This window comes from Phyllopteryx taeniolatus, chromosome 7 (assembly GCF_024500385.1).
Source record: "Phyllopteryx taeniolatus isolate TA_2022b chromosome 7, UOR_Ptae_1.2, whole genome shotgun sequence".
In the NCBI taxonomy this organism is placed as follows: Eukaryota; Metazoa; Chordata; class Actinopteri; order Syngnathiformes; family Syngnathidae; genus Phyllopteryx; species Phyllopteryx taeniolatus.
The window spans coordinates 29,465,916-29,484,510 of record NC_084508.1 but is presented as its reverse complement, the minus strand read 5'-3'; the positions used below and the strand labels follow the sequence as shown (position 1 = coordinate 29,484,510).

The window sequence follows — 18,595 nt, the reverse complement described above, 5'->3', positions numbered from 1 at the left end:
AAGTATTGTACTTCAGTTGAGTTTTGACAAAGAAAGGGTGAGTGCTGTATGTCATTTAGGTCAATTATCTGACAGCATAAGTTACTGTACATAACAATTTTTATATTCTACCCTTCCAGTAAACAGTATTTACCACCCAGAATTTTCAATACTATATAAATGTTGTTTATCAACTAAAAAGTGTGAATTTGAGGAAATTCTCATTTTTCCTAAGTTCGATAAAGCCCTGAAAGTCCTTTTGTATAAAAGTATAAATAACCAGGTCATGATAGAACACGATTTATTGTTGTTGCTTTGGACTGGCCTCACCGCTAGCAGTTGCATCAGCTGGTTATCTGTTCATAAAGTAGTTATTTGTATTATAATAATATTGCTCATCCATTCATAAACTGATTAGCTGTATGCAGTAATCCCCCCTCCAACGGGGGTGGGGTGTAAAAATCCCATTCCAGCTCCGCAATAAATAGAAATACCCTATTTAAATACATCCTAGGCATGTTTTTGTTGCATTTACGGCACTTAATGTTTTTTGAAAGGCACACCTAAAACAATCCAAATACATAATATATTGAGAGAGAGCGAGAGAGAGCGAGAAAGAGAATGGATAACACAAATATTGTACAAATAGTATAAAAGAGTAACAACTGCAATAAAAATCTGGAATATCGCGGGATCGTGACGCAAGAACCGTGATATAGTTTCAGGGACTCATTGTTCCAGGTCTGGGTTTCCATTACACGTCATCCCAGGACTCACATAGTCCCAAAGTGTAAAGTGATCTATGTGTTTATTTTACATAAAAACAAATTTCATTTTCTTTCTCTCTTTCTCTCTCTCTTTCTCTCTTTCTCTCTCTCTCTCTCTTTTTCTCTCTCTCTCTCCATTTTCTGAGCCGCTTCTCCTCACTAGGGTCGCGGGCATGCTGGAGCCTATCCCAGCTGTCATCAGGCAGGAGGCGGGGTACACCCTGAACTGGTTGCCAGCCAATCGCAGGGCACATAGAAACAAACAACCATTCGCACTCACAGTCATGCCTACGGGCAATTTAGAGTCTCCAATTAATGCATGTTTTTGGGACGTGGGAGGAAACCGGAGTGCCCGGAGAAAACCCACGCAGGCACGGGGAGAACATGCAAACTCCACACAGGCGGGGACGGGGATTGAACCCCACATCTCAGAACTGTGAGGCTGACGCTCTAACCAGTCGTCCACCGTGCCGCCTCTATATATATATATATATATATATATATATATATAGATGAATGCATGAGAAGAGACAATGTGCAAATCAATACATTTCAAGTGTCCTGTTAAATAAGATGGTTGAAACTGGATTATGTCAGCCTATTCTCTTTAATAACTTTCAATTTTCATTAACTAAGATCTGTCCCTTTTGTTGGATTTCCGTCAAGTCCAAGACACAGCTCACCATGAACAAATAAAAATAAAAATCGGGAAGGAGGTGTCGAGTAGACGTTTTTTCGAAACAACTTTTTGGAGTAATGATGTCAAAATCAGTTTTGGAGTCATAATTTATGTAAATTCAATTAATTAATTAACTAATTAAAAGGAGGCAGCAAAACAAGAGAGACGAGGACTTTTGGGCAATCTTATCAAAATAGAGACATGGTCAAGTTACACACTGCTTGAGCCTCAAGCTGCCCCTTCTGTTTACACTTAACACTAAGATAAAGCAATGGAATTACGTGATACAAGTCGTAACTGCAACATTACAACATTAATAGCCATAAAATGGGAAGAATAAAACCTCAAAATAAACTGTAACCAGCTTCCACATTCATTTTGTTGTGTGTAAGTCCTTTAGTAAATTCTGTGCTCATTTTGTCAGCGTTCAATAGTTTATTCCCATCTTAAAAAGAAAATATGTCTCAGGAGACTCGCCATGCTCTGTTTAAGCTCAAGCAATGCACGTTTCTGTCTGTTCTGTACAGCAAGTGGGGCATCACTTTGAAAAGTATGACACTCCTGCTATTAACAATTAATTTATTCTAATGTAAGATTATTTTTTTTATCACTATGAATGTCATTATGGGGACACATCTTTGCTGCAGTTTCTAAAAGCATCAGGTTCCATTCTGACTAAATGCCACCTAAATGTTACGGGGTGAAGTGTGGTGTCAAGAGTAACCCATTTTAGTGCACAATGTGTGGAATGTTAATACCAGAACAGAACATATTGGTCAAATTAAAGGACTCTCTAATCCTGTGATCTAGCAGGCAACAGTCCAAAAAGATGATGTAGGAGATTGTGTATGGAGAACAATCAGCTGTTCTATGTTGCTTACTTGCTCTCTTCCTTCAATGCAAACACCTTTGTCGTCATTTTTCTGTTCATCCCTCGTCTAACCACCCACTTGCTTCCTCCTCTGCATTCTGGAATATCTCTAAATCCCCCTTTAGACTCACATCCTGCATGTTTTTTAGACAATTGCTGTGGCAGTCCTGTCTGCAAACATTCATCATCCTCAGACAGGTCCATGCCAGCTTCATAATCACATTATCTCCCAACAAAACCATCCTCGGAGCCTTTGTTGTCAGATGCCTGAATGACATCAGATACACAGCATTCTCGGTTTACAAGGGCACAATATGTCACCATTTAAATTGCATGCAAAATGCTTTTCATTCAACAATATCTAAAATATTCCTGCTTGAGAAGCATTCACATAATTCAAAAACAACAAGTCAAATATTGGTGCTTCAAGCAGTCAGTAAAGCAGACACTGGGAGCCATTGAATCCACTCAAATATGACTTTTTCACATTGCGGGCCAACTGACATACAGTGACAGTGTAATGAAGACTTTTACCCTAAAAAAGAGAAATATCCCTGAACTAAAAATGACGAAGAGTAGTAACCTGAGATGTGGGAAGTCAAGTCAAATGACTTCATTCGAGTCGATTCGAGTTGCCAGTTTTATGACTTGCGACTTACTTCAGAAAGACTTGATTTCAGACTTGGTAGCGAAGAGACTTGACTTTGACGTGAACTACATGACTTGAGATTTAGAATTGGAAATCTGTATTTTAATTGAGACAGTTTGCCTTTTTTTTTTTTAAAGAAAGAGATGTTTGGGGCGGGGTCATTCGCGCCAGCCTGGAAAAACAGTTTGCGTTATTGTGCACTTGTCAGTGTGAGGTAGCCACCTGCATGAACAACGATGGAAGGAGCGCCAAAGATAATAAATTTGGATTCAAGAATTACATTGTCGATGAAGTCTGAAAAAAGAGGATGGCGACCTGCATGGCTTGCAACTCGCGCATCAAAGACACAACAACAACGACGTCGAACTTCATCCGTCACCACAAAACTTACAAAGACAGCTAATTTTACAGTTTTGCTAGTTGATCAAACATTAAGTTGCATAGACTGGTTTGGGAAGATTAAAAATAAAAATGATGTGTTTCTGAACGTTTCTGTACAGCTAAGTAACGTAACTAGGAGTGGGACGGTTTATAATACACCGAACGTTTCGTTTCGGTTCATTTAGGCAGGCAAAACTCTCAAATTTTTTTCTCTCTTTCGCATGCACTCGAGAGTAGAAAGTAGCGTCTTAAATATAATGCCAACCACAGGAAGCAGAAGTGAAGCGGCGTTGCTAGTGTTGGGAAAATTGAAAAAAAAAGAAAGTGTGGAGATGTTTGCGGTATAGGTCTGCTGTATGGGATCACTTTGTATTACAATCACAGTGATAAAAATGTTGACTAAATTGCGTTCCACTATTAGTAAGTACTTTACAAATTGCGAGTAGCAACGTATGAATATAATTTTCACACTATTGAACGTTATTGAAGTGTCATCATTAAAATGTCATCTGTTGTGTCAGCTGTGTGATAAAGCTATCTGCACTATGTTTTTAAAATTGAGACCACAGCATATGAAACACAACCTTTAACATAATGACAATTGTCAATTGTCCAGAGTCAGTGTTTCTCAATGAATGAACATACCTGACTAAGTGCAGATTTTGTCCACATTACATTTTTTTGAAGGATGGCAACATTTGTATGTCATGTACTGTGTTATTCCCGTAATTCTGAATCACTGTCATTCTCCATTAGACCATTAGGTACACATCTAACTACTTGTACATTTGACCAACAGAAAACAGTTTTGGCTTTTGCTTAATGGTGTTCTCTTCAGAACCGTAGGAGTTACAAAGCTGTCATCACAAAGTGCACATCATAGTTTGTTACGAATAAAGTTCAGTTTAATTAAGTTTGAAATACAACTTTAAAACAGTTTAGTGCAATAAATTCAATCGATCATAATCTCAGTTGTTGTTCATCTAACTTTTATAGGGTCTGAATACTTTTTTTATTGTTATGATGTATGGGGAGAAAAAAATTGGGGAAAAAACATTTTATCACCACTCCAGAACATGTTGCGACTGGAGCAAGATTGTATGACTTGACTTGCGACTTGCTTAAACCAAGTAATGATTTTACTCGATTTGCTTGACGTTTAGTGGCGACTGGATTTGACTTGCTTGTTTTTTTTCCCGAGAGGGACTTGCTTGAGACTTGCACATATGTGACTTACTCCCATCTCTAGTAGTTACAGCTTTTAGGGATGAGTGAGTGTTAAGGATTTGAATTTTCCTCTAGACCAGGGGTTCCTACCCAGGGGTACTACATATTCATGTTTTTAATGACCATTGTCAAATAATCTTACAAAAGCAAGTAACCATTGTGGTTTTCCATTACAATCCGAGCCGGGGTTTATTTTTTGTATTTTAGTTTTTTTTTTTTGTTTTACCTTTGGATATTGCTGTAGAGGTAGTTGACCCTTGGAATTTGACAGCACGGGCTTCTATATATGACAGCCTCAGCCTTGACACATATATAATTTTACCTCTGTAAATATGATAAAAGACATATTTTAAACATATTAGCACTGAAATCTTACTGGCTGGAGCTCCCATCCCGCTCATGACAGAGCACCCAGTCAAAAGCATCAGAAACCTCTTTGACTGCAGCCTGAAGGATTCTGCTTCCATCCAGAAAACCAGCAAAGAGTTTGAGTCCTGGCTGAGCAAGGTGGACAAGTCGGTCTCCTAGGGAGCTTCAAAGCCAGGATTTACTACTGCTGGTGTACGCAGTACCCATGACAACAACGGAGGCCTTGGAGTGAAAGATCAGCTGCTACTTGCAAAGATGGCTTGGCCGCGGAGCTTGAGAAGTGCAGCTCTGTATGGCACATTAACATCCTGCAACTCACAGTCAGCAGCTTGGATGAAGAGTTAATAGTGTCAAGGACGGGAATTCCTGCAGTACAGAGAATCCATGGATCTAAAACTGGCATTAGCTGGCATCCAGGTGCGAACTGGCAGGAAGTGGAGCACTCCCAAATACAGTATCTGGAGGTGGCTGAATCCTGGCTGAGGCAGTAGGCACTGGTAGGCCCGATAGCAACAGGGCAAGCAGGCATCTGCTACTTCCCAGTAGCTATGGTTGACAATGCTCGAGCCAAAGAATGTCAGCACCTTGTACAGGAGAAAGTGCGGGAAAGTGCGGAGGAAGTTCAAGCTTGCAGGATGGTGGGAATGGAACACCAAGGAGCTTGGACTAAATGGGAAAAGTTACTGCAGAGGAAATCTGGGAACCAGACTTCCATCATATCAGGCACCTAATCCAAGTTGCCTATGATGTTTTACCTAGTCCAGCACACCTCCACTTCTGGGGTAAAAGTGCAACACCTACCTTTCCCCTCTTTCCAGGACGGGGATCCTGGGAACACCTGTTTAGCAGCTGCCCAAAAGTCCTTGGAGATGCGCGTTATTGTTGGCGCCACGACCAGGTACTACGGGCAGTCGCTGAGAGCATAGCCACTGCCATCAGTACCCTCAAGGGACACCACAAGCCAAAGACCATCATGTTCCACAGAACCAGAGAAAAGCACCATCAAAGGCAGAGTCTGGTCTCCTTACCACCACCACCAGTTCCCAGCCAGAATAATGTCAATGCGGCTTCGACAAGGCTTGATCATTTACTGTATGTCAGATTTTACCAAGCAACTTGTCATGCTGGAGCTCATAGTTCCCGAGAAAGAGCGCATGGAGGATGCAAACGAGAGGAAGCGTGCCACGTACCAGGAGGATATGGAAGAGCACAGGAGGCAAGCCTGGCAAACTCACTGTGAGCGTCTGGAGGTGTGCTGCAGAGGATTGGCTGGTCGCTCCCTGTAGGTGTTTACACTGCTGGGCATCACTGGACAGCCGAAGAGTAAGGCGAGCAAATCCGCTATTTAAGACGCAAAAAGTTAGTGGGTGGCTTTGGATTAAGAAGGCAAGACGGAGGACAAACGCTGCTGGGGCACAAGCCAAGGTCTGATCAACCTATGGCACGGTCGCCTGGATGAGGGTGTCTGATATTGAAGGACCAGAAACACCGTATGACCCAGGTTCAATCACTGATGATGTCTCCCAGCGCATCGGCAAGATGTATCTTTCATCTTACTGTAGTTAGGAAAAGTTAACCTGCTAAGACTCGCTACCAGCAGAGGAATGACAGAGGGGTGGGGAGGCAATAACCTGGTGAGCTAGTTATCTTTCTAGCTTTCCATAAAGACATTAAGGTGTGCTAAGAGTTTGAATGGATATTGTAGTTATTCATACAGACATGCTGTTTGGAAGTTGATAATTATTGTATGTTAAAAAATTGTTGTAGTTGAGAATTTTAACCTGAAAAATTGGAGATTACTGTGTTAAAATTAGTCAGCTTTTGTTGGGTTCATGCTTGTTTATGTAAAATGCTGAATAAAAGTGGAACACTGATAAATGTTTTGGATATCATTGAATGCTAGTGCGAACAACAAACAGAACACCAATTGAACATGATGTAGTTCACTTGATTGACTGGTTAGCATGACAGTTCAGAGGTCATGGGATGAATCCCAGCTCTGGCCTTCCTGTGTGGAGTTTGCATGTCCATAAGTTTCACCTATGTAAGATTCATTAGATAAATTTGACTAGACGAAAGAAGTACAAACATGTTAATTGAATGCAAGAAAGACTGACTGAATGACTATGTTAAGATCATGTTGCACCTGTTTGGATGGAATTTGGGTACTAAGTTAAAATCATTTTAACCTAATTATTTATTTTTCTTAATGCTGCAAAACCTCTTAATTTCTTGCAGCCATTCACAAAACTTTGTTGCACCCCAAATGTAAAGTTTCCTTGAGTGATTTGGTTGCCAACGGCATTGTTAGAGCTTGACTCTCACCTTTTAGAGGACACAGTGCATTTGATGAGATATGGGAACTCCCAGGCCTAATCTTGCTTGAGAATTGCGGCAGCCGTTTTCATTGGAGACAATGACAAACCAAAACATTCAGCCTCTAAACATCTGTTCCATATATTGTAGGATGCCAAGCTGGAACTGCCACCTGTGGGGTGTGTGTGCGTGTGTGTGTGTGTGTGTGTGCGTGACATCACAATGGATGTGCAATATCAAGACCTCAGGCCAAAATAGATCTTGGAGCATCATTTTGGAAGAAATACATGAAAGCTAAAGCCCTTTTCACACTGCACTTAGCACAGCACAGTTCAGTGTCGACGAAACTATCACTGTGTACGTGGTGTCGCTGCACAATGGTACAGCGCCGTGCCGCGGAGGCACAGAACCTGGGCACGCCTCACAACTTGGCGCATCCAATAGGAGAGATGTTGGCAGTGTGATTTCAGTGTGACAACAGCAAGAGACTTGGGTGGAATTGTACATTGAAAACAGCATAGCGATAATTGAGAAAAAGTGGAAGAAATGCGGAGTCCCAGTGCTCCGAGCTGTGGGGGTTCGTAAAATGTGGTGCCATGACCTTGTAAAGAAGGTACAGTGATGGATGGAGATTTCCACTACTTTGAATGTACCAGGTTGGTTGAAAGGGGTAGAAACATCCATCCATTTTCTGAGCCGCTTTTCCTCACTAGGGTCGCGGGCGTGCTGGAGCCTATCCCAGCTGTCATCGGGCAGGAGGCGGGGTACACCCTGAACTGGTTGCCAGCCAATCGCAGGGCACATAGAAACAAACCACCATTCGCACTCACAGTCATGCCTACGGGCAATTTAGAGTCTCCAATTAATGCATGTTTTTGGGATGTGGGAGGAAACCGGAGTGCCCGGAGAAAACCCACGCAGGCACGGGGAGAACATGCAAACTCCACACAGGCGGGGCGAGGGATTGAACCCGGGTCCTCAGAACTGTGAGGCTGACGCTCTAACCAGTCGGCCACCGTGCCGCCGGGGGTAGAAACATTTATTTGAACATTTTTAACAATGAAAATGTTATCTTAAAATAAAAGATAGTATAGCCACTCACTTCTTTACTTTGTATCACATCTACTCCTCCTCCTCCTTATTATAAGCAAAGTTTTCCATTGCAACAGTGACAATACATATTGCTGAGTTGTGGCCTACTTTACGTCCAAACCAGGACAAAGCACCAGGCTACTTTCTATTTGGTCCCCTAGCAACCAGCGCCAAATATGTGCAAGCTAGCATTGTGTCGCTGTCGTCCCTGCACCGTCCTTTGCCCTACCTCGCGGTGGGTGTTGCGAACACCAAGTGCAGTATGTAAACTCCTCAAGTCAGGTCACCTCAGATGATGTGTGTGTCACGAGAGTTTTCATGAACTCCCATTAAATAAAAGCAAATTTATACTCTCTCCTGTACTACATAGTCATAATAGATAATTTACCACCACCATAAATTGATGTAAAGACAGTGATAGTAGGAATGGTATACCCCTTTGGGGAATTGCAGACATGATTAAAACATTTCATTAGAATTCTTTCAACAGGATCCACTTTGTAAATTGACTCCGAGCAAACCCCAAAACTATTGTAAAAGCAGGAAAACAGGAACTGATAAACTTTACATCTTCCCCTCTGTGCTGACTAATGAGTTTTTTTTTTGGGCCCTAATTAACCCAGTTATCTTTCCGGCTACAACCGTCGACATTAGCTCTCATTCCAGTGCCCAGGGTAAAACAGCCTTTGTTGAGTAGTAATATAGCTGCCAGTTGCATTCATCCAGCTGTCTCACAAACAAATACAAAGAAAGAGCCTCCATAGTGTCATGGGAGAAAGACATCAAAGATAAAAATGTCACTGTGTGTGGAGGCGCATGATTGGTCATGAATAAACATGGAAAGATCTGAAGTTTATAAGTGTGATGAAAAAGACATGGGCAGCAATTGGTATATGGAGTAACTTTCCAAGGCCAACTGTTTATCCATGAAGTTGGACATTAAATGTCCCAGTTTGGATTCAATGAGTACACAAGGTTTATTTCATTCTAAATCTGTCTTGTTTTGGGGACAGGTATGATTTATTTGATCCATTTTAATGCATCCAAGTTATGTTGTAGGCTGAAACTTGAAGCAATGTGAAATGGGAAAGTTGGGTGTTAGAAAATATTATTGATATATAGTTGAAATACAGTTTGACTGTACAGCGGGGGGGAAATGGGTCGCAAGGTTGACCTGACATTATAAATACACATAGATTTATATTTGTTTCCCCTATGATTCATCAAAATCAAACAATCCAGAAAGATAATACTTCTAAAATGATCTGTGGTGTTATCTTATTGCCATGACCAAAGGAATTTACAACCCTTCCATTTTGTTATACTCCTAGCCATCTCCATCTGCATTGTTTTTATATTCAAGTGTGCCTTTGAAAATTTGCTACAGAAATAATTTATTTATTTGTGTCACACTTTGATAAAAGCGGGTAACACAATAGCTCACATTTCCCACATATGCAAGACATAACCTTGGCTTTAGATGAACAAAATATACCTCCGCTTTCGATACAGTGTCAGTTATGTACATTTATAGTCAGGTCCAAAAAACTGTCATCATCTTCTTAAAAAAAAATCCAAAACCAACTTTAATCTGAGTGTAATTAGCACAGTTGTTTGTGTATGAATTTCAAGATGGATATATGGGTGCGCTGTGTATTCATTATTTAGCGAGATTCAACCATACTCTCAGCTACTGATCTTTATCAGTGGTTTCATTTGTACATGTGGGCCTATCAGTTTATGATTCTCCATAGTCAAAAAGGATTGCAGTAAATATTAATGTGAAATGGTGGTACCCATGCAAGCTGGATATCTGCAGCCGCACATCTATAATGGAGTGAGACGATAGCATGAAGTGTCAATTCATCAAAGGAAAATCCTTGTGCTGCAGCCTTGAATAAACATGGATAATCAGAATCAGAATCATCTTTATTTGCCAAGTATGTCCAAAAAACACACAAGGAATTTGTCTCCGTAGTTGGAGCCGCTCTAGTATGACAACAGACAGTCAATTGACAGAGAACACTTTTGTGACATAAAGACATTGACAAAAAACAGTCACTGAGCAGTAAAGGGTTAATAGTTATCTGGTAATGCTGGTAAAAATATCTATATATTTTTTAATTATTTTTTTTTTTTTACAATTGTGCAAAAGATGCAGTCTTCTAGCACTTAGAGCAGTTCGAATGACTAATATTGCAATAGTCCGGTGCAATGACCATTGTGCAAAGGGTGCCGAGACTTCAAGGAGTGTATGCGGTTTAAAGTGACGAGTAGTGCGCAATAAATTAGACCTTAGTACTGGTAAATTTGGGAGATTACAAAACTCACAGTGGGAATTTTAGGGAAAACTTTCACCTACACAAAAAGATAAATAGAAATAAGTTCAAGAAATGTTTGTTTAGTTTTGTTTTTTTCCCCTTTCTGCACGTCCCATCACAAGTCATTCACATGATTTGTTTGAAAGTTTTTTCTCTTCCTGGCATAACCCTCCATTTACCTAGGCTTGGGCCCGGCACTAGCTTGGTATTGTGGTACTCCACATCTTCTGCATGAAACGTAGCAACATGTACCCCTAACGCTACCAGAATAACTTTACAATAGATTAATGTTGATTAATTATGGTGATATTTAGTAGAGTTGTGGTAGCTGGAGGGCAGTAGGACATTAGGCCCAATTTCGGGGAGTTTAAATTTGCTTCAGCCCCATCCATCTAGCCATCCATTTTCTGAGCTGCTTCTCCTCACTAGGGTCGCGGGCATCCTGGAGCCTATCCCAGCTATCATCGGGCAGGAGGCGGGGTACACCCTGAACTGGTTGCCAGCCAATCGCAGGGCACATACAAACAAACAACCATTCGCACTCACAGTCACACCTACGGGCAATTTAGAGTCTCCAATTCATGCATGTTTTTGGGATGTGGGAGGAAACCGGAGTGCCCGGAGAAAATCCATGCAGGCACGGGGAGAACATGCAAACTCCACACAGGCAGGGCCGGGGATTGAACCCCGCTCCTCAGAACTGTGAGGCTGACGCTCTAACCAGTCGTCCACCGTGCCGCCTGTTTCAGCCCCCCTAAAAACAAAAAAAATCCCACACGGACCAGCCCTGGGACAGAACATGCAACCACCGACCGCACTGAGTGAGAGATGAGTGGACAAACTAGTGACAGTCTCAGCACACGGTGTTTACTGTGCAGCCCCAAGATGTCCAGCACATACAGTATTTAATGACACGCATTCAGGTATGTCCTGTAAATTACACCAATCTCCAGCTAAGCGAGTCATCACAACTCAGTCAACGCACATCAAGAGCCAATAACGTAGCATTAACTAGCCACAGGCGGCACGGTGGACGACTGGTTAGAGCGTCAGCCTCACAGTTCTGAGGACCCGGGTTCAATCCCCGGCCCCGCCTGTGTGGAGTTTGCATGTTCTCCCCGTGCCTGCGTGGGTTTTCTCCGGGCACTCCGGTTTCCTCCCACATCCCAAAAACATGCATTAATTGGAGACTCTAAATTGTGTGAATGGTTGTTTGTTTCTATGTGCCCTGCGATTGGCTGGCAACCAGTTCAGGGTGTACCCCGCCTCCTGCCCGATGACAGCTGGGATAGGCTCCAGCACGCCCGCGACCCTAGTGAGGAGAAGCGGCTCAGATAATGGATGGATGGATTATTAGCCACATGTTTCGGAAGCATTGGAATAAAACTGCGTGCGTGATTGTATTGGTGAATGAAGAGAATTTCGAAAGGAGGCAAAAAAAATGAGAAGGAAGATGAAGCTCAAGAGTATAACTTTAGTTTATGTTGCTGAGAAATATTTTTGCAGGTTATTTTCTCCATTAAACCAAATAGATTGTTGTTGTTGTGGCCCATTTCAATAATTTATTGGATATTTCATCACCTAAAAATCTCAATTTAATAGTGAATGAGGACCACATCTGCAACTATAATAGATTGTTTTTTAGTACACACAGTCATTTTAAATAATAACAAAGTGCTGTCACTGCATTAGTCTAAGACACAGATGTGGTAGTAATTACTAATGACTACTTCTTAAGAAGTATGATAAGCCAAAGATTTTACAATTAAGTACTCATTTATTCCCCAATAGTACCATTACAAAATTTTTAAATGTATTTTTTTGTTTTAAAGAGATGATGTTCAACTGAAGTAGCTTTGATGTACAGTGCCGTGAAAAAGTATTGGCCCCCTTCTCAAATTTGCATGTTTCCATAGTGTCCCCACTTTAATGTTTGAGATCATCAAACAAATGTAAATATCAGACAAATACAAGCCAAGTGAACTTAAAATGCAATTTTTAAATGGTGATCTCATTTATTAGAAAAAAAAAAAAAAAAAGCTTTAGGATTCCAGCGAACCATAGAGAGAGCCATTATCCTCACATGGAGAAAACATGGAACGGTGGTGAACCTTCCCAGGAAGGGCCGACCAACAAAGATAACCCAAGAGAACAGCAATGCCTCATCCAGGAGGCCACAAAGGAACTCAGGAAAACTTCTAAAGAACTGCAGACCTCCCTGACAAGGGCAAAAATGGCATCCATGGCAAAGTTCCAAGGCAAAAACCACTGCTGACCAAAAAGAACATAAAGGCTCATCTTACTTTTGCAAAAAAAGATCTGAATGATTCTCAAGACTTTTGGGAGAATATTATATGGACTGATGAAAGGAAAGTTGAGCTTTTTGGAAGGTGTGTGTCTCGTACAGCTGGCGTAAATGTAGCACAGCATTTCAGAAGAAGAACATCGTGCCAACTGTCAAACATGGTGGTGGTAGTATGAGGGTCTGGGACTGCGTGCTTATTCGGGAACTGCATAACTTGCTGTGATTGATGGAAGGAGAATGTTCAGTCATCAGTACAGAACCTCGAGCTGAAGCACACTTGGGTTCTGTAGCAGGATAACGATCCAAAACACACCAGCAAGTCAACTTCTGAATGGCTTAAAAAAAAAAAAAAACAAGGTTTTGGAGTGGCCTAGTCATAGTCCACACTTGAATCCGATGGAAATGCAGTGGCATGACCTGAAAAAGGCCGTATATGCTCGAAAACCCTCCATTTTTGCTGAATTTAAACAATTATGCAAGGAAGAGTGGGCCAAAATATCTCCACAGAGATGTGAGGATGGCCCAACCAGTTATTAGCTTTAGGGGGCCATTACGTTTTCACACTGGGCCAGGTAACTTTGAATCCTCTTTTTTTTTTCCTTAATAAATGAAACCATTTCAAAACAGCATTTTAAATTCACCTGGGTTATATTTGTCTGATATTTACATTTGTTTGATGATCTTAAACACTAAATTGTGGAAATTATGCACTAATATAAGAATTTGAGAAGGGGGCCAATACATTTTCACAGCACTGTAGTTTAGCTACTTGTGTCATTTTATTGTAGCAGTTTGCTACGTTTTTCAAGTAACTTGCTCAACACTGGGTATACGTACGTATGTGCTGTTGCACACACTTAAGATAGCTGGCATCTTTTACACACGCACACACACCCACACACACACATTTAACATCGTATTGTACTGTATCTTTGATAAACCTGTCCAGAAACAAATTGAACTGTAAAACACTGTCTATTGTGTTAAATATTTTTATTTGATAAAAAGGAGAGTCATTAAAAACAAAATCTATTATTCATTAGCTTAATGGTGAGAGTCCAACCACTATTAAATATAATCATCTGTTGTCCTTTTAAGTATATTTCGTAGGGTCTTGCATGTGTGAAAATTAACTTTGGGTGTTGCTGTTTACAATTTGTAATGTCAAAAAGTACATAGGGTTCAGATTTTACATCTATATTTTTTGTATTCAAAATAAAACATGTTGCAATATTTTCAAACTAGGCATCTATGTTTTTTTTTAATTTTTTTTAGTAATATTGTGATAATGCTGATAATGCAAAATGTTCACATTATTTCATCTCTAGAAGGACAATACATTATGAATTATTTGTTAAGAATTTGGTAGCGCTTAGCTGTAAGCAAAAGTGGCACTGCTTATTTGGGAAGAACGGCATGACTTCTGCTGTATAACATGGGGAAGCATTATTCTGATCAATACAACATAGACATTGAAAAAGAGGTTTAGAACATTGAGAACCTTTCCCAAACTATTTTTTATGTATTTGAATTCTTTCTGTTTACTTTGCGTGCAATAAGATGTTTCAGCATTGTATCCCTTATCATGAGCTATTGTGGATGATTTTTGTTATTTTGATTTCCTCTATATCAATTATCACATGATCGCTCTCTTGTGAAACTGTGGTTATAGCTGGCAAAAGATCATTGTGAGTTTCTCTGCTACTACAACTTCCAATGTTTCACATGAAGACTTGGCTTGGCAGTTTAAGTTTCTAACCATGTATTTGTTAGTTATCAAATGCACCACCGTTAGTTTTAATTTACCACTTACATATGCCATTCTCGTGGACTTCCCGGAATCATTGTACTCTACATTTATAGTTTGAAAGTTAAAATGAGCACTGTAACCTTAAGAGTGACATCCAAACTTAGATGGTAAGATTGGGTTCATAAGATTAGTTAAGGTTATTAAATTCACTGTCACTAAGTGTTAAGGCCTGTTTTCTGTCTAATGCCTTGCCTATTTCAACAGTCCAGAAAATGTAGTACATTTTGGTGAGTGACAGCAGCTTCTTCAGCATCTGTGCTTTTACAGAATATGTTAAGAACCCAACATTCAATTACCAGTCGCCCAAGAGAGATATTTCAGTTTAATTCCCCACTCTGTCTTCATCTAAGACACTCAATTTTAATGCCCAAGTAAATCCCAAATCACAGAATGACATATTTTAGTTTCCAAATTTTCTGTTATTTTCAATCCTAACTCATCTACCCGTTTTCTGTCTTTTCACTGCCCTGCTTCCAAACATTTTATAGACTGAAGACAAACTTTTCAGTTTGCTCATTATCATCATATAATGGGATGTGGATTAATGAGCAGAACAGTGAGATACCACCAATCTTGCAGTATTTCTTCTCTTTTCATCCTAATATTTGTGTTTTTTCCTTTCTTTATCTTCCTTTGTCAGGCTTATTACGACTCCCACGTACACTATTCCACACTGCTATGTCTCACAGCATGCGCTTAATTTTACACATCGTTTGTTTACAGACCTTTGCTCTGTATATGTGTAAGTAAGCTTTAAATCTGGTGGTACTACAGGGATCGTCCAGAAATCTGCTATGTTCCCTGTATGTAACCTCACGAAGTAAAAATGTTGGAGCTAATGACACAAACTTGATAAAATAAGGCTTCCACTTTTGAGCTACATTATCGTTAACACTACTTGTGTGTACCAGCACTAATGTAATTGATTAACCATTTGAACAACTGGCTATATGGTAATAAAAACAACAACAACAACAATGCATCATATCTAGATGTACAAGTACAGAAAAAAAAAATCTCAAAATATGTTTCGCTTGTTAGATTTTAAAGGAATTGTAGGTGGAAGGTCAGTATTAAACTGTGAGAACAAAAAGCCCTCTTTGGTATGCAATTTTTCCAATTATCATTGTGAGCCAATATATCTCTTTTCACTCACAGATCCCATGTATTTTATATGCAGGGCCATATACAGTACATCCATGGATACAAGATGTGATAATGTCATAGAAAAGTGGATACATGACAAGTTGACCACATTCCTTTTTGTGTTGTGGCAGGAAGCTGATGCAAGGCAATATATCTATCTTTTCATAAGATGAGACAGTGTGCCTTTTAGGCTTGGTCACGGTCAGGTACACCAGTCTCCCAGGATAGATGAGGACACAGTTGAACAGTGGCACTGTTGTGGCCCAATAAACAGTCTGACGCTTTGGCACTTCAGACCAAAATTGGGAAGTGGCAGTGAAAATTCCAGCTGTGATTGAGTATCTTCCATCGGAAAATCCTGCTACAAAACCACACTCGTCATCCTCTCTCTGTGGCGAGCTCTTCAACCGGAATATGATTCTATCACAAAAAAAGTTCATCTCCACATATTGCAGCTCCTCCAGCCTAGCCATGCAAGAGAATTGTATTTTACACGTTACTGTTTGCTTTCAGGACCTTTGGCTCATTATAAGAGTCATGCTCAAGGTTTCCACAGCCATCTTTTCAGGTGGAGCCTCAGGGTGAAATGTATAATTCTGACAAGAGTGGGACTTTATATATAAAATAATTGTGAGGGTGGATCCTATATGCGTACGTGCTGCCAAACTGTAAAATGTGTTAGGTGTTACGGTTGGAACTCGGCTTTGTACAGAAATGTCTTGAATGATTTTTGTGGTTGTTTCATATGCGAGTGTGTGTGTGTGTGTGTGTGTGTGCTGGGGTGGTGAGGCTTAATCTCAGAAAACATATAAAACACGTCACAGCATAAGTGAAAATATTTTTCCATGAATAGTATAAAGTGAAACAATAAGAGAACATTATGAATGCACGCTGTTGGTTTTCACTTTTAGCTTTTAGCCAATAATTGACAACAATTAAACAAGTGCTGTATACAATACTCACCGCAGTTAGTTGTATCAGGTAAAGTTTATGCTTCCCATTATATGTATTTATGCAATTGGATGCTGGGTTCTTTCAAGCGTCGAACTCATCTCACTTCACCTGGCTTCAGTGGTATGATCACGAAAAGGGGGAAAAAAAATATTAAAAAAAGAACTCCAAAATATGACTGGTAACCACTCAGGGATCCGGGGGAGGTGGCGGTGGTGGTGGGAAGGCAACAACAGTGATGGCTCCGACTAATCCGTCGCGCGGTACTACACCAGTGAGAAACTTTGAGAATGCCGACATACACTGAGAGAGAAAGTCGGTTTCTTCACAGTTCCTACGAGCACAAGCGTTGACCGTTCTATAATGATTTGACAAAATGAGATCATCCGGCAGGCGATTTGGTCAAGAGCAGAGCAAAGTGGAGGAGGGATGCGGTTCGTCAGAGAAAGCCGGCGAGAGATGTGGTGGAATCCGACAACGCGGACACACGCCCGCCCACACGGAGAAAGAAAAAAAAACAAAAACAAAAAAAACAAAAACAAGGGCACAATTCCAATTGAATTCCAAACCGACTTGATCCGCCTACCCCACACGAGCGTGGAGGAGGGAAAGTGTGCAGATCACAGGCGCGGGCGAAGCAGCTCTGCCTTGTGCTCCTCTCTCACTTTGTCACATGTTTAACACACACAAGTAGCCTTCTGTAAGAGCTGCCAGGGGACTCGAACGTGGCGAGAATGAGAGCAAGCGTTTTGTCCATCATCTTGCGCTCCTTCCCCCTTCCAAAAAAAAAAAAAAAAAAAAAAAAAAAGTCAAATGACTCCGTTGTCATAAAATGTATGCACGAATTATGTGGACAATTGCATCCCAAAAAGAATGGCTACATTGAAGTCCTTATTAAAAGGACATTGTTGAACACATACATTCAGGTCCCGTCCTCTTGGGTTGGGCATTGCACTGGAGTGTTGGCGCTCTGTGCAAATGGCTAAGCAAGGAAACCGTAAACCAGCAATAGAGGCTGACATTTTTATAATGACTACAACAGCAAAAATTACAGCATCAGAGTTCAACCTGACAAAACTGTGCACTGAGTCCTTTTTTATTTCAGAATGCATTGATCAAAACGTGTTGCTGCATGAGGCACGGATGCATGACGGATGCCCCCCCCTCATTTTATATTAATTACACTTGCACTGCAGTAACCCATAGATACTTTCGGCTGAGTTATACTTTATCTACACTGTCTGATGAAACATAATGCAGCTTTAGCGGTACAAACGTTTGTGACACACTCAAAAGTACTGCATTTGTACACTTTTTTTGCTTGGGAAAGGAAGAAACAGTTATCGCAGAGTCCAAATACAAAGGCTCTGGATACACAGCTGCCTATGGAATATCTTCAGTGACAAACAGAATATTACTGTTCCCTTATTTCCACAGTGAGTGCTTAACTCTCTCTACAAAAGAATTACACATTTACTGTAAATGCAAAAAGAACATTATTATAGGAACACAACCCAATGCGTATCCCTGTGGATTATTCTCTGCCATTCATGCATTTCCGGAAATTCACACCACCGAACCAAATTTCTCCAGAAGAAACAGTTTTTAATCTGTAAAAAGCAATCACATTTCTGAAGTCGACAGGCACATCCGCCTCAACGGATTGCTAATTAAGCCAGTCCTACATGAGCTGTGGCCATTTAGTATGCTGTACGGTGCTGTGGGTGTTTGT

The 18,595-nt window shown here is 40.6% G+C and overlaps 1 protein-coding gene across 1 annotated transcript in view; it reads right to left on the bottom strand.

The window, feature by feature from the left end:
- Positions 1–17,613, bottom strand: part of LOC133481326 (BMP/retinoic acid-inducible neural-specific protein 3-like) — a 61,974-nt gene extending 44,361 nt beyond the window's left edge. The window contains exon 1 of the mRNA XM_061780535.1: positions 16,876–17,613. The gene's annotated coding sequence lies outside the window, so the exon portion shown is untranslated. The remainder of the gene's footprint in view (positions 1–16,875) is intronic.
- Between the last annotated feature and the right edge of the window lie 982 nt (positions 17,614–18,595).